This window comes from Macaca fascicularis, chromosome 12 (assembly GCF_037993035.2).
Source record: "Macaca fascicularis isolate 582-1 chromosome 12, T2T-MFA8v1.1".
NCBI lineage: Eukaryota > Metazoa > Chordata > Mammalia > Primates > Cercopithecidae > Macaca > Macaca fascicularis.
The window spans coordinates 56,412,917-56,435,075 of NC_088386.1; the positions used below are offsets into that span (position 1 = coordinate 56,412,917).

Sequence of the window (22,159 nt, forward strand, 5' to 3'; positions counted from 1 at the left end):
ATTTAGGCTCTTTTTGTATTTGCTTATTGTAAATAAAAATTGAATCCAGTTTAAATTAAGTGATTCTTGTCATAACCTATTGTAGGAACATGAAATAATCTAAGAAAAAGTTCCAGCCATGCACATCAGGAGAGCTTGTCAAAGTAAAGGGGAAACTACTTCTACAAAGAAGGAGAAATATTGCCTCCTCCTTTCAGGTACCAATCTGAAAGCTGTTCTCTTTTCCATCAAAATTAATGGTTGCTTTTATAACTTCCCTCTTCCCTAAAGAGAGAAGAAAGTCAAAGAGACCTAGAAGCAAACCTTGCCTGGTTTTCCAATATCAGCTTACAAAGAATGTTCTAAAGGAAAGCAAACTTTACATTCCAGCTTTGCCTGAATCTGTGCAATAGTAAACTGGTGACAGTAATAGCTTAAGCAATGGAAAAATAATGCATGAGCCTTATCTAAATCTAAGTTTAGACTCAAGTCTAAACATTGAGTAGTTAGTAACTCTCTGTAAAATTAATAGTAGGCTGGGGGCGGTGGCTCATGCCTGTAATCCCAGTACTTTGGGAGGCCAAAGAGGGCAGATCACAAGGTCAGGAGATCAAGACCATCCTGACTAACACAGTGAAAGCCCATCTATCAGGGGAACCCACCCCCAGTATTTCAACATAGGTTCTTCCTGTTTTCCATCAGTGTTGGCCAGCTGAGAAATAAAGAGAAAGAGTACAAAGAGAGGAATTTTACAGCTGGGCCGCTGGGGGTGACATCACATATCAGCAGGACCATGATGCCCACTAGAGCCTCAAAACCAGCATGTTTTTTTTAAGGATTTCAAAAGGGGAGGGGGTGTATGAACAGGGAGTAGGTCACAAAGATCATATGCTTCAAAGGGCAAAAAGCAGAACAAAGATCACATGCTTCTGAGGAAACAGGACAAAGGCCAAAATGCAGAACTCCTAATAAGTGTCTATGTTCAGTGGTGCATGTCTTGTCTTGATAAACATCTTAAACAACAGAAAACAGGGTTCAAGAGCAAAGAACTGGTCTGACCAAAAATTTACCAGAATGGAGTTTCCCCATCCTAGTAAGCCTGAGGGTACTGCAGGAGACCAGGACATATCTCACTCCTTATCTCAACCGCATAGGACAGATATTCCCAGAGCAGCCATTGATAGACCTCCCCCAAGGAATGCATTCCTTTTGTAGGGTATTAATATTCCTTGCTAGGAAAAGAATTTAGCAATATCTCTCCTACTTGCATGTCCGTTTATAGGCTTTCTGTAAGAAGACAAATATAGCTCATTTTGCCCGACCCCACAGGCAGTCAGACCTTATGGTTGTCTTCCCTTGTTCCCTGAAAATTGCTGTTATTCTGTTCTTTTTCAAGGTGCACTGATTTCATATTGTTCAAACACACGTTTTACAATCAATTTGTACAGATAACACAATTATCATAGTGGTCCTGAGATGACATACATCCTCAGCTTAAAAAGATGACAGGATTAAGAGATTAAAGAGAGGCATAAGAAATTATAAAAGTATTATTTGGGAACTGATAAATGTCCATGAAATCTTCACAATTCACGTTTCTCTGCCATGGCTCCAGTTGGTCCCTCTGTTGGGGGTCCCTGACTTCCTGCAATACCCATCTCTACTAAAAACACAAAAAATTAGCCGGGCATGGTGGTACATGCCTGTAGTCCCAGCTATTCAGAAGGCTGAGGCAGGAGAATGGCATGAACCCAGGAGGTGGAGCTTGCAGTGAGCCAAGATCACACCACTGCACTCCAGCCTGGGCGACAGAGTGAGACTCCATCTCAAAAACAAAAATTAGTTGGGCGTGGTGGCACGTGCCTGTAGTCCCAGCTAGTCATGAGGCTGAAGCAGGAGAACTGCTTGAACCTGGGAGGTGGAGGTTGCAGTGGGTGGAGATTGCGTCACTGCACTCCAGCCTTGGCAACAGAGCAAGACTCCATCTCAAAAAAAAAAAAAATTAATGCTAAATTATTTTTATGGAAACTTTCAAGGAGCAGGGAAGAAGATGAATTGTAATGACCAAAGAAGATGAAGGTGATTATTTCCTGAATGAGGAGAGATTAAAAGTTAACATAAAAAATGTGCCATGTGGGGGGAAAAAGTACCATGTATTATGTTTAAATTAAATGTTCAAGAAACTCCAAAATATGGGAGATAATGAAGGCTTTTCCAACTGGTCCTAATTGTTTTGTCTCTGACCTTCTTTCCTAGCACCTACTTCAAACAATCACACCCACGCTGCCCCAAAAGATGCTTCTATCCAGGCCTTACTGTTAACAGATCCCTACTCTTTCTTCATGATCCAATTCACTTGTCATCTCTTCTGTGAATCCTTTCATTCCCCAGACTCTCTGCTTCATGGCATCACAGAGCTATATTCGCTTCTCTATTAAAGCACATATCATGTTAAGTTGCAATTCCTTGGAGTATTGGTCTGCTTCACAAGTTTTTTCTATTTTTGTGTTTCTTGGACTTAGCAAATTGCCCAGCATTAAGTACAGGTTCACAAATGTTTGTCGAAGAGATGAGTGAATCTCATTTCTCTCCTAGCCAGCCAGCTTTCTACCTCCACAACAGCCTTGAAATCCCAGTTCCTATATCCTACACAAAGTCCAACATTGTAATCCTCTTTGAGAAACTAACATAGGGGATGAGTGAGTAATTTAAGTTGCAAGATCTTACCAGCATCATTAACTTTGGTTACAGAGAACATGCTAATTGCCTAGCAAAAGCCCAAATTGTACAACCTTGCAGTCTTTGCTACTGGTGAATTTATATTAAAGAAGACCTAAAAGTAGACAGAGAAGTCTGAAAATATATTCATATATGTTGTGCCCTACTCATGGGTGGGAGAAGAGAAGTAAAGCAACTAGAATAAATAAAATACTACCCCACATGATTTAACATTCTTCAGCAGAATTTTTATTGAAGGAGTACTATGATGGTTTATAGAGAAGGGAGGGAATACATATCTGATTTGTTATAAATCGCTTTTTTAAAAATAGCACATAGACACTATGCTGCACTCTCTGGTCTGTCCTGGAAGCTTGATTGCATTTGTTTGTTTTTGCTTGCCACCCCTCATCCATTTTCTGCTCTACTCTCTGCTTTGCTCTCTGCCCCAGGAGGCTGATTTGAACTTAGTACATCACAGGGCTACTTTGCCCTCTCTGGCTTCCAGGTGGGTTTGTCCCACAGGAGTCATTGGCCAAGATCAGAGAGCAAGGGGAGAAACTGATCTATTTCCCCTGCGCCCTCCCCACTTGGAGTTCAGACAATACCAGCATTCCATAGGTGCCCTTTTCCAGGGCTCCAGCTCTCCCCAGACTTGGGGAATCCTGTTCCCAGCTGATTGTGCCTGTTTCCTAGAAGAAGCCTGACTGATAGAATGGTCACCGGCCCACAACTGGAAAAGTATGTGAATAAATGAATGCGGCCGGGTGCTTTTATTTCTTACGCTATTGTCTTCCACTGAGCAGTCTGTCCACTAAACTGTAATACAGAGGGGAGATTGTAAGGGTTGAAAAGAGCAATAGCTAGAAATTTCATTTATAAGCGCACTGATTTTTGCCCATTTCAGGATCACAGCTTTGATGGGACAATAGGCAGTTCTTCCCGGTGATAGTTTTGAACACTGGCAATTAGACCTCACCAAGGGCACCTAGCTGGAGCCTCACCTCTCCTTACTTCTACAACTGACCTCAGAAAAGAGCTGTGCAACTGTGGCATCCTTCCATTCCATTCAATTAGCCTGCTTCAAGCATCTTCAATGGTTCATTAGTGTCAAAAAAAAAACACCGGTGAATATCCAGGGAGACTTGTATGTGTTATCTTTGCAAGATTTTACTTGTGTTCTTTTGTTTAAAAACACTTTGGATTCCCTTGAGATTATTATGATGCAGAGCCATATTTTCAAAAAGATTCCTCAATTCTTGCCAGTAAAAGCTCATCTGATCTCTGCTCATTTTTCAAAAATGGCTTGAGTTTCCTCATTACTGGCACCATCTCATCCCTCCCCTTGTTGTTGCTGAATGCTCATAGCAGATTCCACAGGCGTGGGGATAATGTTGTCTGTCACTTAGAGAAAGGCAGATTCTTCTGGGAGTTAAAGGCAATGAATTCCAGAAAATGTTTTTCAGATGTTTGGGGTTTAATGAAACACAGGATGTGCACTGCCAGGTAGCACCAATGTTCATTTTTAAGCTTTCCTTATGTTACCATATATTTGCCTAAAACACTGCCTTATGTTACTTTGCCTCTCTGTTTGCCTACATTTCTATGCAACATTCCTAAGACTCCAGGCTTTTTAAAGCCCATTTAAAAAATAGCCACCAAGAAAAGAAATATTTTTTTTTAAAAAAGGCCTTAGGCAACTGCATTCAGGTAGGAGCAAATAATTTGAAGCTCAGAAGTAATAAGGCTGATGGGAATTCCAAACATGGCCCAGTACTACATGCTTGACAATTCTTTATAAAATGGCCTTCTTGTATTAAAATAACAGTTTAGATATAAATGATATCTACAATATCCATTGTTTTCAGAGCCACATACTCTGGTTTATTGAGGTAAATAGCTGTTCATAACTCTGGGCCCCTGAAAACCTCATTTTTCTGGAGGCTGATGGTTTTGAGTCAGCAGGCACTGTCTGGGTTTCTGTAGCAGCCCTGGAGGCCATTGTCCCACACCTGCTTCAGAGGGTAAGAAGACACTATTTCCTTAGCCCTTGATCTATCTGGAGTTCACCATTCACAATGTCATTTGTGTAACAAGAGGGAAAGAAGCAGCACCACCCTGACCTTGGGAACATTTAAGAAGTAAGGAGGACTCCAGAGAAAGTGAGCCCACAAAAGCCATGTCCATGTAAGAAGAATGTTTCCCAACACTATGTAGAATGGTCAAATGAGAATGAAGCTTCAAGAAGTTTATTTCATCCTCCACATTGTGTGTCTGGGAGAGGAAACCTCTGATAAAGGATGTGATCAAAGTGAGTTCAAGTTGTTCACTTTACCAAAAAGCCCTTCTATATTGCCAAGGCTAGAAGCATGCTGATTTACAACCACAGGGTTCATATTATTGCCTTTCTCCATCTTGTATTTTAATTAAACAGTTATTGAGTCTATAAAACAACATCTACTAAACCCTATACCAAGAATAGAAATAAATAACCAAATACAGTTCTTGCCCTCAAGTTTGCCATCTGACTGAGAAAAGCAATCATAACCAGCTGATAGGGGTTGGGGGAATAAATGAGTACATGCCCCCAAATATGAAATAACACAGCACATGTTGACTCCTTTGGAGTGAAGGTAGACAACTACCTCTGTAATATAGTTGAGATTGAGATCAAAATGCCTCCTGTCATCTAATCTTTTGGTAGTATAACTTATGTCTCTCAGGAAAAACTTATCATTGAGAAAATTATTCCCCAGTCCTACCAGGCCTTTCCAGAGAGCTACAGTTTTACTCCTCTTCTTCATGCTTGTTTTTGTTTAGATGAATAGTATACTGAGCTTTAAGAGGGACATGACTTCTATTTTTCTTTTGTAATTCTACGTCACTAAGAACCCAATGGCCACAAGATCTGATTTAAGTTTTTCCAAAGCTAAGGTAACAGTTTTCAAAGTGTGCTTCAAGGGCCTCCTACATAAAAATTAATAGGACACATGCTAAAATTTGATTTTCTGGGTTATACCACTCTGAAGACCTACTAACCTAAAATATCTGGTGAAACAGCCCAAGGATCTTAATTTTAATGAGTATCTCAGGTTATTATTGAATTTCCACCACCAGTAGTTTAAGAACCACTGGTTTAGGGGCTGTGCTAACTTTTGGGGCATCTTCCTAACCCTATTCTTGACAATAAAATCTGTAAAGAATCGTCCCTTCGGCTGGGTGCAGTGGCTCACGCCTGTAATCCCACCACTTTGGGAGGTCAAGGTGGGCAGATTACTTGATGCCAGGAGTTCAAGACCAGCCTTACCAACATGGTGAAATCCTATCTGTACTATTAATAAAAGTACAAAAATTAGCCAGACGTGGTGGTGTGCACCTGTAGTCCCAGGTACTCTGGAGGCTGAGGTGGGAGGATCACTTGAGCCCAGAAGGCAGAGGTTGCAGTGAGCCAAGATCATGCCACCACACTCCCGCCTGCATGACAGAGTAAGACCCTGTCTCAAAAAAAAAAAAAAAAAAAAAAAAAAAATTCCTTTTAGTTACATTCTTCTATTATAGAAATTCTTAGCTCCAGACCAAAATCAAGGCTGTTGATTTTGTTAGGTGAGATCACTTGAGGAATATAAAATGGGTTTCTACAGAATCCCTGGATGGGCTTCAAGACGTGCTTAAAGACTCCTGCATGTGTACGCAAAATGGTGAACAGGTGTATGTTTCTCTGGGGTAAGAATCCATAGATATCTTCAGATTATCCAAGAGGTTCCAGGACATAGAACAGTTGACCCACTGCTTTGTGGGACTAATGCTATTAAACTAGGCTCCCATTGCTGAAATTAGGTTTCATGGATACTAAGCAACCTCAGCAACAGAATTCTCAAGCTAGGTAATTAAACAAATAGACATTTATGGAGCATCCTGGGTGTTTATGAGGCACTGAAAACATTCATTCCTCACAACTCTTTTTAGTCCTTTACAGTGGAAAGCAGCATTATCTCCATTCAGGTTTCTAATAACAATAATAGTTAACATTTAACATTTACTGAGCACTTACCACAGGCAGGTACTAGTCTAAGTACTTCCTATATAACAGCTCAAGTAATTCTTATTAACATCTCTATAATTCTTTTTTTTTTTTTTTTTTTTTGAGATGGAGTTTCACTCTTGTCACCCAGGCTGGAGTGCAATGGCATGATCTCAGCACACTGCAACATCTACCCCTCGGCCCAAGCGATTCTCCTGCTTCAGCCTCCCGAGTAGCTTGGACTACAGGTGCGTACCACCACACCCAGCAAATTTTTGTATTTTTAATAGAGATGGGGTTTCTCCATAGGCTTGTCTCGAACTCCTGACCTCAGGTGATCCACCTTCCTTGGCCTCCCAAAGTGCTGGGATTACAGGCATGAGCCACCGTGCCCGGCCAACATCTCTATAATTCTTATGATGCCTCTATAATTCCTCCCATATTTCTATAATCTATAAAGTGGATTCTACTATTACTCCCATTTCACAGATGAGGAAACTAAGATTTTCATTAAGTCTCCTTCTCTCATCTCTGTATCATTAATAATAATAGCTAACCTTCATTGAATTCATTATGTGCCAGGCAGTATTTCAAGCACTCATTTTGTAGAGGAGAAACCTAAAGCACAGAGATGTTAAGTAACTGACCCAATGTCATCCAGGTAGCAGGAGACAGAGCTAGGATTCAAACCCTAGTCTGGTTAAAGAGCCCACACCCAGCCATGCCTACTACTGCCACAAGTTCTAGCCTCTGCCTTACTGGATTGCTAATTCTATAGGCCTAAGTTTCTGTGGATTCCTACCTCTAGTCTAATAGATTTCTTTCTTCATTTTAAAGCTCCATTTGCATCAAGGGCTTTTGGGCATGGCTCCTAAGTTTCTACATGCACACCCCATGCACATGTGCCCTGGGTGACAATGAGTCAGGCCACCCTTAGCTCTGTTCCAATTCCCAGACTACACAAGGTCACACCAGTCACTCAGGGATGTTAGGGCTCTCAGAGGCCTTTTATGATCATAGATACGATAGCACCCGACAGCTCTGCTGCTCAAAGGAGAACTGGGCAGGATCACATTTCAAATATTGCCTCTGTGTAATGTTCTGAGACCATTCAGAGTCTGGTTAAAAAAACACAGCGACGACTCTCCTCAGAGCTGGGGCTGTTGATTTTGTTAGGTGAGATCACTTGAGGAATATAAAATGCAAGAGAAAGAGTAGCAAAGAGGAAAAACAATAGATGAAAATATAGGGTCAAGCAAAAGTCACCAAGTAGGGGAGGAACTGCCCGGCCACAGCGTTCTGCTCAGCTTAAACCTAGGGTTTAAGAGCTAAAGGAATTAATCAATTTCTTCTTGTTTCAATTCCTTCCCAATTGTAAAATGTTTGCCTGCACAGTGGCTTTTAATTCAGAGAGAGAGCGAGAGAGAGAGTGAGCAAAAGAGAAACTGTGTGTGTGTGTGTGTGTGTGTGTGTGTGTGTGTGTGTGTATAACAAAAGTTAAACTATGACTCTCTTTTAAAAGACACTAGCTCATATTTTCCTGCTCAGCACACACACATAAAGGTTTTGTGATCGAAGCACACAACATTTGTATGCCTAACTATTGATTTATGCTGGGCTTTTAATGTTATGCAAGATTTTTTCCTTCCGTTACCCACCACCGAGTGACTGTGCTGATTCAACACTTTATAAATGCATCAATTTTCCTTTAGAAGCTGTGCCGAGAACGTGTGACTCCCTGGGCCAGTTTCTTATTGAAATCAGATGATGCAGGAAGTATCATCCACATTTCAGTGATAGGCTGCCCCCTAGTGACAATTTTCAGCTACACAGTCAACCTACAAATTTACTGTTAACAAATACTGCAGAGGTTTCTTGACACAAAGGAGAAACATCCTCCGTTGCAGAGGATATAAAAGAATAGTAATTTAATCCTCAGCCTATTTTCTATACATTTCAGTGTTATTAAAGTTTTCTGCGCTAATTCAAGATATCTCTGTTTTCAAAATATAGTCATATGCTGCATAGTGATGTTTCAGTCAACGATGGATCACATACATTTAATACAAAGATGGTCTCATACAATTATAATGGAGCTGAAAAATTCCTATCACCTAGTGGCACTGTAGTCATCATAACTTCATAGCACAATGCATTATTCACGTATTTGTAGTGGTGCTGGTGTAAACAAACCTTCACCGCCAGTCATATAAAAGTGTGCATATAATTATACAAACATACATAATACTTGATACAACTATATCATTGGTTTATGTATTTGCTATACTATTTATCATTTTTTTAGCTTTTTAAAATTTTTATTATTTTTATTAGAGACAGGGTCTTGCTTTGTCACCCAGACTGGAGTACAGAGTCATAATCATAGCTCACTGCAACCTCGAAATCCTAGGCTCAAGCTATACACCTGCCTCAGCCTCCCAAGTAGCTAGGACTACTGGCACACCACCATGACTGGCTTTTTTTTTTTTTTTATGTAGAGACAAGTCTTGCTATGTTGCCCAGGCTTGTCTTGAACTTCTGGGCTCAAGTGATCCTCTCTCCTCTGTTTCCCAAAGTGCTGGGATTACAGGTGTGAGTCAGCATTTATTAATATCATAGAGTGTTCTCCTTCTACACATAAAACAAGTTAACTGTAAAACAGTCTTCTAGTCCTTTCAGGAGGGATTCCAGAAAAAGGCATTTCATAGGAGATAGCTCCATGCTTGTTATTGCCCCTGAAGACCTTCCAATGGGCCAAGATATGGAGGTGGAAGATAGTGATATTGATGATCCTGACCTTGTACAGCCTTAGACAAATGTGTGTTTATGTCTTAGGTTTTAACACAAAAGTTTAAAAAGTAAAAAAAAAAAAAAAAAAATTCTTAAAATAGTAAAAAAGCGTATAAAGATATAAATAAAGGAATTTTTGCCTGTAACCCAGCATTTTGGGAGACCACGGCAGGCAGATCACAAGGTCAGGAGATTGAGACCATCCTGGCTAACACAGTAAAACCCTGTCTCTACTAAAAATACAAAAAAAAAATTAGCTGGGCGTTGTGGCGGGCGCCTGTAGTCCCAGTTACTTAGGAAGCTGAGACAGCAGAATGGCATGAACCTGGGAGGCAAAGCTTGCAGTGATCCGAGATCGCGCCACTGCACTCCAGCCTGGGAGACAGAGCGAGACTCCGTTTTAAGAAAAAAAAAAAGAGAGAGAGAGAGAAAGGAATTTTTATATAGCTGTAGAATGTGCTTGTGTTTCAAGCTAAGCATTATTACAAAAATGTCAAAAAGTTTAAAATATTAAAAAGTTTATAAAAGAGAAGAGTTATAGTAAGCTAAGGTTAATTTATTATTGAAAAATGAAAAATATTTTGTTATAAATCTAGTATAGCCTACATATACTATTCAGCACGTATAAGGTCTACAGTAGTAGACAGTAACGTCCTAGGCCTTCACATTCACTCACCACTCACTCACTACTCACTTACCCAGAGCAATTTCCAGTCCTGTAAGCTTCATTTATGGTACATGCCTCATATAGGTATACCATTTTTTATCTTTTATACCATATTTTTACTGAATGATCTAGGTTTAGGTATGTTTACATACACAAATACTTAATACACAAATTGTGTAACAGTTGCCTACAGTATTCAGTGCAGTAACATGCTAGACTGGTTTGTGGCCTAGGAGCAATAGGTTGTGCCATATAGCCTAGGTGTGTAACAGGCTACACCATCTATGCTTGTGTAAGTACATTCTGTGATGTTCACACAATGATGAAATTGCCTAACAACACATCTGTTAGAACCCATCCCTGTCATTAAGCCATGAGTGACAGTCGATAAAAATATCTCCATGGAACTAAGTGAAAAATGCTGATAACCAGTGCTCTCTGTAGTGAGCTGTGTGTGTCTTTCCATTTGTATTTATTTTATTTGGCTATTTTGTGGTATTTTTTCCTATCTAGGATAACTGCACAAATTAAACCATATTGCCTTATCAGCATTCTAAATCCTTTGGTTTTCAATGTCTTTATTTTTAATAGAAGTTCAATATTTGTCCTCATGCAGGTCTATTAGGTCTATTAGATAATTCATATGAAGCATTTTGCATAGGGCCTTGCATGGGAAGGCTTAGAAATAGTCATTGATACTATTGTTATGGGATTTTCCATTTTAGAGAAAACTTATTTTAAATGTTAAAGAATACAATTAGTGTTTTGTTTACAGATTACTTCTACATTGTACAGAGGTGACACAGTTTTTACAACAGAGTTAAACAGTCTCTCCATAAAAAGTTAATATTTAGAAACTTGATAACAGCCAGGGGCGGTGGCTCATGCTTATAACTCTAGCACTTTGGGAGGCTGAGACAGGCAGATGACTTGAAGCCAGGGGTTCGAGACCAGCCTGGCTTCACTAGTAGAAACCCTGTCTCTACTAAAAACACAAAAATTAGCCAGGCATGGTGGCATGCGTCTGTAATGCCAGCTACTTGGGTGACTGAGGCATAGAATCTTTTGAACCTGGGAGGTGGAGGTTGCAGTGAGCCAAGATCGTGCCACTGCACTCCAGCCTGGGTGACAGGGCAAGACTCCGTGTCAGAAAAAAAAAAAAAAAAAAAGAAAAAAAACAAACTTGAAAAGAGTGGCAAATGTGTCCATCTCTGTTTTTTTATTTCTCCATCCTGCACCACTCTCATCTATCTAATATCAGTGGAAGGAATAGCATATTGCCTGAATTAGCCTTTTCAAAACTTGTAGGATGTCAAGGTGTAAAATCAATGACTGTGAACAATTCTTATAAACATCTGAGTGTTTGGAAACTCACTCCTCTCTGCTTCTCTTCTATTTAATTTTGTACAGATGCCATCCAAGATTAAAACCAAAAGGTGCTCTTCACTTTATTTTGGTCGTTCTTCCATGGACTGAAAACTCTCCAGAACCAGAGTTCTCTTAGTTTCTCCTACTCATGTACACTGATGAATACCTTCCATTTTGTAGGTAGCTAATTTTGAGGGCTAATTTGTGTAAAACACACAGTGCTGTGAGATAGACATGAGTATACTCTCTTTAGTGATAAGGTGACTTGGCTCAGAGAAGTCAGGTCACTTTCCCAAGGGCAGACAGCTCATTAATAGCCATCAGAATTCAAACTGTGGCCAACTGAGACCAAGTCCCATGCTCTTTCCCATCAAGATTGCCCCATGTCCTGCCTGTGGCGTGTTGTTCATTAGGTCTTAGAGACACAGGCTGTGTCATCCCCGTTTTAAGGGATAAACTTACATCAAGACAGAAAAAGCCAGAAAGTACATATAAAGGTCAGCATCTCCCTGTTCTAAATTAAGGAAAGCTATTCTCATTGATCCTTGGAAACATGAATGAGAGCTGTCCCTGAGTCACTGAGGACTGGCAATGCCTCTCTCTAGTGATTCTCCCTAGGATTGTACTTTTCTTCCCAGCCATGAATAAGTTATGAAGGAAAATTTCTTTACTTACCCAGAGATGTTGTAATAAAGGAAAAAGAAAGGGAATTCAGAGAGACCCTATATTATCAGAAACAACAAACTGCCCCCTTGTGGGATTACTGTATCGTGGGAGCTCAAGAAAGCCACTCAAATGACAATATCCATAAACTGTGATTCAGAATTGGGTTTGAAATATTATGGCTAAGGGAATATTAGCAATATTTTTTCCTTTATATTTTAAGCTGAGTGAGGTTGGTTTGTTTTGTTTTGTTTTGTTTTGTTGCCTTGTTTGTTTTTTGGTCCATTACTTGCACTCTTAGGATGAATGACAATAAAAAGTTCTTTCTTTTGGAAGTTTTGAGATCTTAATAGAATGTGTAATCTGCCTTTAAAAAATCATGCCAAGGTGATCTGTAGTTATTTTTCCATTAAAAAAATCTAAATTTACTTATAAAAGGCAGCAGCTTGTGGTCAATTAAGTAATTATTCAGCTAATATTCACTTGCTCTTTTTGGAGGAATATTCTTCCCTTCCCCATTGTTGACTTTAACCACGTGGTTTGCTATGGCCGGTGTAAGGTGGATGGAAGCAAGTGTCCGAGTCCCAAGCCTAGGCCTTAAGCACTCTCATATATCTCTGCTCACCTCTCTTTTACCCCATCTTTGCCTCAAATAGCTACTGACCCAGGAACTGCTATGGTAGTCCTGCATCCAACCCACTCAAAACCCAGTTCTGAGTGAAGCCCAACTAAACACACTTAGACTAGCAAAGTTCCAGCTGACAAGCAGAGGAATAAATGCTTGCACCACTTAGTTTTGGGGTGGTTTGGAATGCAGCATTACTGTGTCAATAGTTGACTAATACAAAAACTAATAACACAAGAGTGAAATTTACATCCTAGTGGATTCTACATTGTGTAAACAACACATTTACCTCTCAGGAAATCATAGATATGTGGTCAGCTTGTTCATGAAGACCACAGTGAAGAATGAGAAGTAAGCAAGACTGGTCCCTGACTTGCCAAAAGAGATATCCCATGGTCTGCACACGAACACCTGAACACTTTATTCATAGCACACTCTTTCGCAGAGTCTATTTACCATTCTAACAAGCTTTGTTATTTAATTTTGCAGCCACTTTATAGTAGGCAGGGAGAAATTGCTAGAAGCAAACTTACTGATAACAAGGGAAAAGTAACTACCTGTGAGAGAGGAGACCAAAAAAACACAAAAAGACAACACAAGAATTTGAAATCATAAGAATGTAAAATCAATTTCCCTGAATGTGTCAGTTTCCCAGCTAGTAGCAAATAAGATAGGAAAGTTAATAATGAATTGGAAAAAATTACTTCAAGAATTGATTAAAACAGTAGTTCTTAGTGTTTATAGATTATAGTTCATTTTGAAAAACTTCTAAAAATAATAGATTCTCTCTTCAGGAACATGCATGTGAGAAAAACCCCACAAAATCTTCCATATAATTGTAGGCAGTTCAGAAACTCCCTAGAACTGATTCATAACCCCCGGGTTATAAACTACTAATTTAAAATAAAAATAGTCTTAGTTTCAGGAGGTATATAATTTAATTATCTGAAATTTTTTTATTTTTATGAAATAGCTTATTCCTGTGAAACAAGATTCCAGATAGGTGTCTCAGATTAATAAAGCTGTAAGAGGCCTTCCCTAATCACCACCCTATTATTGGCTAGCCTGGCCCTGGAGAGATTAATAATCTTTACATCTCCAAATACTCCATGATATCCTTTAGTGGTACATTTCCACATCTCTCAACTTCATTCTTATGAACTTCCAAGTTTATGAGAGCTTCATAATTAGATCATTCTTCTATACTCTTGAAATCTTAGCTTCTATGTCACTGGTTCATTGCTTGTTAGAAAAATGAAAGCCACTGGAGCCATTTTCTTCTTTTTGCTGATACAATAAGAGATTTATTTATTTATTGTCATACTTTTCTTTAATTCCCTCTGTGAAATATGAGGCATCCATCTTGATTTTGCTTATGGAGACGCCTAATGTATGAATAGTTTTAAGTTTTTCAACTCAGATTCCTGAACATTTCTTCACCTTATTATTTCATCCAAAAAGAAGAAAAAAAGCACCAAACTGACAGTCAACTGGTAGACCCTAGGATCAAATTTATAGATTTGGAAGACCAACATGCGATAAGGGCAACGATTCTTAATAAAATTACTGATATTATGGTACCATTACCACTAGTAATAATACCTTATTATTAGATTTTCAAAATATATTTGTATTTTAAGATAAATTATGAGTAGGACATTTTTCAAAAAGCAAAGAGAAATAACATTTGTTGTATGTCTACTATGCACTCAGCATTAAATTTAATCCCTTAAAACAGTGGTCCCCAATCTTTTCAGCACCAGGGACTGGTTTCGTGGAAGACAATTTTTCCACGGACTTGGGGGGAAGGGAGGGGAGATGGTTTCGGGATGAAACTGTTCCACCTCAGATCACCAGGCATTAGATTCTCATAAGGAGCATGCAACCTAGATCCCTTACATGCCAGTCCACAATAGGGTTTACACTCCTATGAGAATCGAATGCCTCCACTGATTTGACTAGAGGCAGAGCTCAGGTGGTAATGCGGCTCACCTCCTGCTATGCTGCCCAGTTCCTAACAGGCCACAAACTGATACCAGTCTGCAGCCCTGGGGTTGGGGACCCCTCCTTAAAACACTGAAATCACCATAGCACCTTAGGAGTTAAGAATTATTATCTCTGCTTTAGAGATAATGAACCAGAAACAAAAGAAATGAAGTGACTTGCCCAAGGTCACACTTCAAGGGACTGTGGAAAACTTAAACCCATGTCCATCTCATTCCCATTATATCATTTATTTTTTGAGAATAGAAGTGACAGGGAGGTTTTGATAGCCTTTTTGAAAAAATCAAAAGGATGATTTTTGTAAAGGATTTGAATTGCTTTTTTAAGTCCAAAAGATGGGATTTATGTCAATGCATGAATAGGCAGATTTGGGTTCAATATTAGAATGTTGAGGAGTGTGCCTGAGAGGGTAAATGCCCACCAAGCTCCGATATTAATGAAAACAAACCCACTCATACACAAAGCTGGGGACCTGAGAGCTGACAGGACTTCCTTATGATGAGAACCTTCTCAGGATGCCTGTACTACAGTATAACAGAAGGAATAACAGTACTGCACCTGATGCTGGGCCCAAGGGACCTGAGGAGCCTTGCAAATTCCTCATGCCCCCTTAAAAACATGGGGAACAAACCAATGTCCTTCCCCAAGGCCAAGTGTTTGAACATGGCTATGAGAGGGCTGGAAAGACTGGAAGCCTCCCAGTTAGAATGAGGAGGGCTCTGTGTGTCCAAGCTAGCAGTAATGAGTGTGGTTCACAGACTGTCAAGGGTCACTGAGATCCTCTCGGGACATCCATGGGGTTGAAACTATTCTCATATTAATACTAAGATGCTGCTTGCCTTTTTCATGGTGCTGATATTTGCACTGATGATGCAAAAGGAACAGTGAGTTAAACTGCTGGTACTTTAGCCTGAATCAAGGCAGTGGCACCAAACTGTACTAGTTGTCATTGTATCCTTTATCACCACACACTCACATTTAATTAAACAAAAAATAAGCCAGTTTCACTTAAGAATGTCTTTGATAATACAGTACAAATTAAAATTTTATTAAATGTCTTGAGTATGAGTATTTTTAATATCCCATGGGAGGAAATGGACAGTGATATGGTTTGGCTGTGTCCCCACCCAAATCTCAACTTGAATTGTATCTCCCAGACTTACCACATATTGTGGGAGGGACCCAGGGGGAGGTAACTGAATCATGGGGGCCGGTCTTTCCTGTGCTAATCTGGTAATGTGAATTAAGTCTCATGAGATCTGATGGGTTTATCAGGGGTTTCCGCTTTTACTTCTTCCTCATTATTCTCTTGCCGCTGCCATGTAAGAAGTGCCTTTCACCTCCCACCATGATTCTGACGCCTCCCTAGCCATTTGGAACTGTAAGTCCAATTAAACCTCTTTTTCTTCCCAGGCTCTATGTCTTTATCAGCAGTGTGAAAACAGACTAAAACAGATAGTATGTATAAAGCACTTTTGCTGCATTTCAAAATGCAATGGTTGTGTAGGGAAAATGCAGAGGATTGGGCAGTGAGCAGTGGCTCACAGCTGTAATCCCAACACTTTGGGAGGCCAAGGTGGGAAGGTCACTTGAGGCCAGGAGTTTGAGACCAGCCTGGGCAATGTACCAAGATCCTATTTCTAAAAACAAACAAACAAAATAGCCGGGCATGGTAGTGCATGCCTATAGTTCTAGCTAATTGGGAAGGTAAGGCAGGAGGAATGCTTGAGCCCAGGAGCTTGAGGCTGCAGTGAACTATATTTACACCACTGCACTCCAGTCCAAGTGACAGAGCAAGACTCTGTCTCAAAAAGAAAAAAAAAAAAAAAGGTAAAGCAGGAGTGCAACTGAGTTGCAGTCTGAACTAAGTGCTTTTTTTCACAGAACAGCATTTTTATTCCCCTAAAAGACTGAAAGATTATGACTATTCAGATTTCAGTATTGGCAGACTTGAGTATTTTTGAGTATTTTCTTGAAAATGAATCAACTGAGTCTGGCATGTCAAAGAAAACAATTAACAGAATTTGTTGCCCATAACTCAGTTTTTGCTTTCAAGTAAAAAATTTTTGAAAACTTGTATCCACCCCTGTGAGCTTGATAGCATCCTGGTACTTAATGACCTTTCTCATGAAATAGATGACATTAATGGATTGATGACGTTAATGACTGTGAGTTTGGATGTTATATAATGAAATGTGTTAGCACTTAGAAGATTTGCATAACTGAGTAAACCAATTTTCCAAAAGACCAGGACATGATGTTACGAAATTATGTATGAGTAAAAGATGTATCCTAAGTACAAGATAAACCAATGGATTTTAATGTGACAGAATAGAAAATATTTATTGCTATGGTTTCAGCTTCCACATTGCAACTAACCTTTAGAAACTACCGGGGATTGCTGGCAAGATGGCTGAATAGGAACATCTCCGGTCTGCAGCTCCCAGCAAGATCAACACAGAAGGCAGGTGATTTCTGCATTTCCAATTGAGGTACCTGGTTCATCTCACTGGGACTAGTTGGACAGTGGGTGCAGCCCAAGGAGGGCAAGCCAAAGCAGGGTGGGGCACTGCCTCATCCTGGAAGCGCAAGGGGTCTGGGAACTCCCTCTCCTAGCCAAGGAACGACATTAGGGACTGTACCATGCACTCAGGCCCAGATACTGCGCTTTTGCCATGGTATTTGCAACCCACAGATCAGGAGATTCCCTCCGGTGCCTACGCCACCAGGGCCCTGGGTTTCCAGCACCAAACTGGGTGGCTATTTGGACAGACACCGAGCTAGACACAGAAGTTTTTTGTTTTTTTTTTAATAGACTAGTGGCACCTGGAACACCACCAAGACAGAACTGTTCACTCCCCTGGAAAAGGGGCTGAAGCCAGGGAGCCAAGTGGTCTCCCTCACGGGTCCCACCCTAACAGAGCCTAGCAAGCTAAGATCCATTGGCTTGAAATTCTGGCTGCTAGCACAGCAGTCTGAGCTCAACCTGGGACACTCGAGCTTGGTGTGGGGAGGGGTGTCCATCATTGCTGAGGCTTGAAGGCAGTTTTACCCTGATAGTGTAAACAAAGCCACCAGGACGTTCCAACTATGCGGAGCCCACCACAGCTCTGTAAGGCCTCTGTGGCCAGACTACCTTTCCAGATCCCCTCCTCCTGGGGCAGGGCATCTCCGACAAAAGGCAGCATCCCCAGTCAGGGACTTATAGATAAAACCCCCACCTCCCAGGGACAGAGCACCTGGGGGAAGGGGCTGTTGTGGACGCAGCTTCAGCAGACTTAAAACGTCCCTGCCTGGCAGCTCTGAAGAGAACAGTGGATCTCCCAGAACAGTGTTTGAGCTCTGACAAGGGACAGACTGCCTCTCAAGTGAAGTGGGTCCTTGACCCCCATGCCTCCTGATGGGGAGACATCTCCCAGTAGGGGTTGACAGACACCTCATACAGGAGAGCTCTGGCTGGCATCTGGCAGGTGCCCCTCTGGGACGAAGCTTCCAGAGGAAGGAACAGGCAGCAATCTTTGCTGTTCTGCAGCCTCCGCTGGTGATACCCAGGCAAACAGGGTCTGGAGTGGACCTCCAGCAAACTCCAGCAGACCTACAGCAGAGGGGCCTGACAAACTAACAAACAGAAAGCAATAGTATCAGCATCAACAAAAATGACGTTAATTCAGAGACCCCCTCCGAAGGTCACCAACTTCAAAGACCAAAGATAGATAAATCCATGAAGATGGGGAGAAAACAGTGCAAAAAGGCTGAAAATTCCAAATACCAGAACACCTCTTCTCCTCCAAAGGAACACAACTCCTCACCAGCAAGGGAACAAAACTGGATGGAGGAAGAGTTTGACGAATTGACAGAAGTAGGCTTCAGAAGGTGGGTAATAACAAACTCCTCTGAGCTAAAGGAGCATGTTCTAACCCAATGCAAGGAAGCTAAGAACGTGGAGAAAAGGTTAGATGAATTGCTAACTAGAATAACTAGTTTAGAGAAGAACATAAATGACCTGATGGAGCTGAAAAACACAGCACAAGAACATCATGAAGCATAAACAAGTATCAATAGCTGAATTGATCAAGCACAAGAAGGGATATCAGAAATTGAATATCAACTCAATGAAATAAAGTGAGAAGAGAAGATTAGAGAAAAAAGAGTGAAAAGAAATGAAGAAAGCCTCCAAGAAATATGGGACTATGTAAAAAGACCAAATCTACGTTTGATTGGTGTACCTGAAAGTGATGGGGAGAATGGAACCAAGATGGAAAACACTCTTCAGGATATTATCCAGGAGAACTTTCCTAACCTAGCAAGGCAGACCAAAATTCAAATTCAGGAAATACAGAGACCACCACAAAGTTATTCCTAGAGAAGAACAACCCCAAGACATATAATCACCAGATTCACCAAGGTTGAAATGAAGGAAAAAATGTTAAGCACACCCAGAGAGAAAAGTTGGGTTATCCACAAAGGGAAGACCATCAAACTAACAGCAGATCTCTCAGCAGAAACCCTACAAGCCAGAAAAGAGTGGGGGCCAATATTCAACATTCTTAAAAGAATTTTCAAACCAAAATTTCATATCCAGCCAAACTAAGCTTCGTTAATGAAGGAGAAATAAAATCCTTTACAGACAAGCAAATGCTGAGACATTTTGTCACCACCAGGCCTGTCTTACAAGAGCTCCTGAGGGAAGCACTAAACATGGAAAGGAACAACTGGTACCAGCCACTGCAAAAACATACCGAATTGTAGAGACCATCAATGCTATGAAGAAACTGCATCAATTAATAGGCAAAATAACCAGCTAGCATAATAATGGCAGGATCAAATTCACATATAACATATTAACCTTAAATGTAAATGGGCTAAATGCCCCAAATAAAAGACAAAGACTGGCAAATTGGATGAACAGTCAGGACCCACTGGTGTGCTATATTTAGGAGACCCATCTCATGTGCAAAGACACACATAGGCTCAAAATAAAGGGATGGAGGAATAGTTACCAAGCAAATGGAAAGCAAAAAAAAAGCAGGGGTTGCAATCCTAGTCTCTGATAAAACAGACTTTAAACCAACAAAGATCAAAAGAGACAAAGAAGGGTACTACATAATGGTAAGGGGATCAATGCAACAAGATGAGCTAACTATCCTAAATATATATGCACCCAATACGGGAGCACCCAGATTCATAAAGCAAGTTCTTAAGAGAACTACAAAGAAACTGAGACTCCCACACAATAATAGTGGGAGACTTGAACACCCCATTGTCAATATTAGATCAACGAGACAGAAGGTTAACAAGGATATCCAGGACTTGAACCCAACTCTGGACCAAGCGGACCTAATAGACATCTAAAGAACTCTCCACCCCAAATCAACAGAATATACATTTTTCTCAGCACCACATCACACTTATTCTAAAATTGACCACATAATTGGAAGTAAAACACTTCCTCAGCAAATGCAAAAGAATGGAAATCATAACAGTCTCTCAGATCACAGTGCAATCAAATTAGAACTCAGGATTAAGAAACTCACTCAAAACCACACAACTATGTGGAAACTGAACAACCTGTTCCTGAATGACTACTGGGTACGTAATGAAATGAGGGCAGAAATAAAGATGCTCTTTGAAACCAGTAAGAACAAAGACACAACATACCAGAATCTCTGGGACACATTTAAAGCAGTGTGTAGAGGGAAATTTATAGCACTAAATGCCCACAAGAGAAAGCAAGAAAGATCTAAAATTGACACCCTAACATCACAATTAAAAGAAACAGGGAAGCAAGAGCAAACAAATTCAAAAGCTAGCAGAAGACAAGAAATAATTAAGATCAGAGCAGAACTGAAGGAGATAGAGACACAAAAAACCCTTCAAAAAATCAACGAATCCAGAAGCTGGTTTTTTGAAAAGATCAACAAAATTGATAGACCACTAGCAAGACTAATAAAGAAGAAAAGAGAGAAGAATCAAATAGATGCAATAAAAAAAGATAAAGGGGACGTCACCACCAATCCCACAGAAATACAAATTATCATCAAAGAATACTATAAACACCTCTACACAAATAAACTAGAAAATCTAGAAGAAATGGATAAATTCCTGGATACACACACCCTCCCAAGACTAAATCAGGAAGAAGTTGAATCCCTGAATAGACCAATAACAAGTTCTGAAATTGAGGAAGCAATTAATAGCCTACCAACCAAAAAAAGTACTGGACCAGATGGATTCACAGCCAAATTCTACCAGAGGTACAAAGAGGAGCTGATACCATTCCTTCTGAAACTATTCCAAACAATAGAAAGAGAGGGAATCTCCCTAACTCATTTCATGAGGCCAGCATCATCGTGATACCAAAGCCTGGCAGAGACACAACAAAAACAAATTTCAGGTCAATATCCCTGATGAACATTGATGCAAAAATCCTCAATAAAATACTGGCAAACCAAGTCCAGCAGCACATCAAAAAACTTATCCACCACAATCAAGTTGGTTTCATCCCTGGGATGCAAGGCTGGTTCAACATACACAAATCAATAAACATAATTCATCGCATAAACAGAACCAATGACAAAAACCACGTGATTATCTCAACAGATGCAGAAAAAGGCATTCGACAAAATTCAACAGCCCTTCATGCTAAAAACTCTCAATAAACTAGGTGTTGATGGTATGTATCTCAAAATAATAAGAGCTATTTATGACAGACCCACAGCCAATATCAGACTGAATGGGCAAAAGCTGGAAGCATTCCCTTTGAAAACTCGCACAAGACAAGGATGCCTTCTCTCACCACTCCTATTCAACATAGTATTGGAAGTTCTGGCCAGGGCAATCAGGCAAGAGGAAGAAACAAAGGGTATTCAATTAGCAAAAGAGGAAGTCAAATTATCTCTGTTTGCAGATGACATGATGCTATATTGAGAAAACCCCATTGTATCAGCCCAAAATCTCCTTCAGCTGATAAGCAACTTCAGCAAATTCTCAGGATACAAAATAAATGTGCAGAAATCACAAGCATCCCTATACACCAATAACAGACAAACAGAGAGCCAAATCATGAGTGAACTCCCATTCACAACTGCTACAAAGAGAATAAAATACCTAGGAATCCAACTTACAAGGGATGTGAAGGACCTCTTCAAGGAGAACTAAAAACCACTGCTCAAGGAAATAAGAGAGGACATAAACAAATGCAAAAACATTCCATGCTCACAGATATGAAGAATCAATATTGTGAAAATGGTGATACTGCCCAAAGTAATTTATAGGTTCAATGCTATCCCCATCAACCTACCATCGACTTTCTTCACAGAATTGG

The 22,159-nt window shown here is 40.2% G+C and overlaps 1 long non-coding RNA gene across 1 annotated transcript; it reads left to right on the top strand.

Moving 5' to 3' along the window:
- Positions 1–6,813: 6,813 nt before the first annotated feature.
- On the top strand, positions 6,814–18,948 carry LOC141408178 (uncharacterized). The gene is made up of 2 exons (XR_012421160.1): positions 6,814–6,966; positions 17,196–18,948. It is a non-coding gene; the product is annotated as an uncharacterized lncRNA (long non-coding RNA).
- The last annotated feature ends 3,211 nt before the right edge of the window (positions 18,949–22,159 follow it).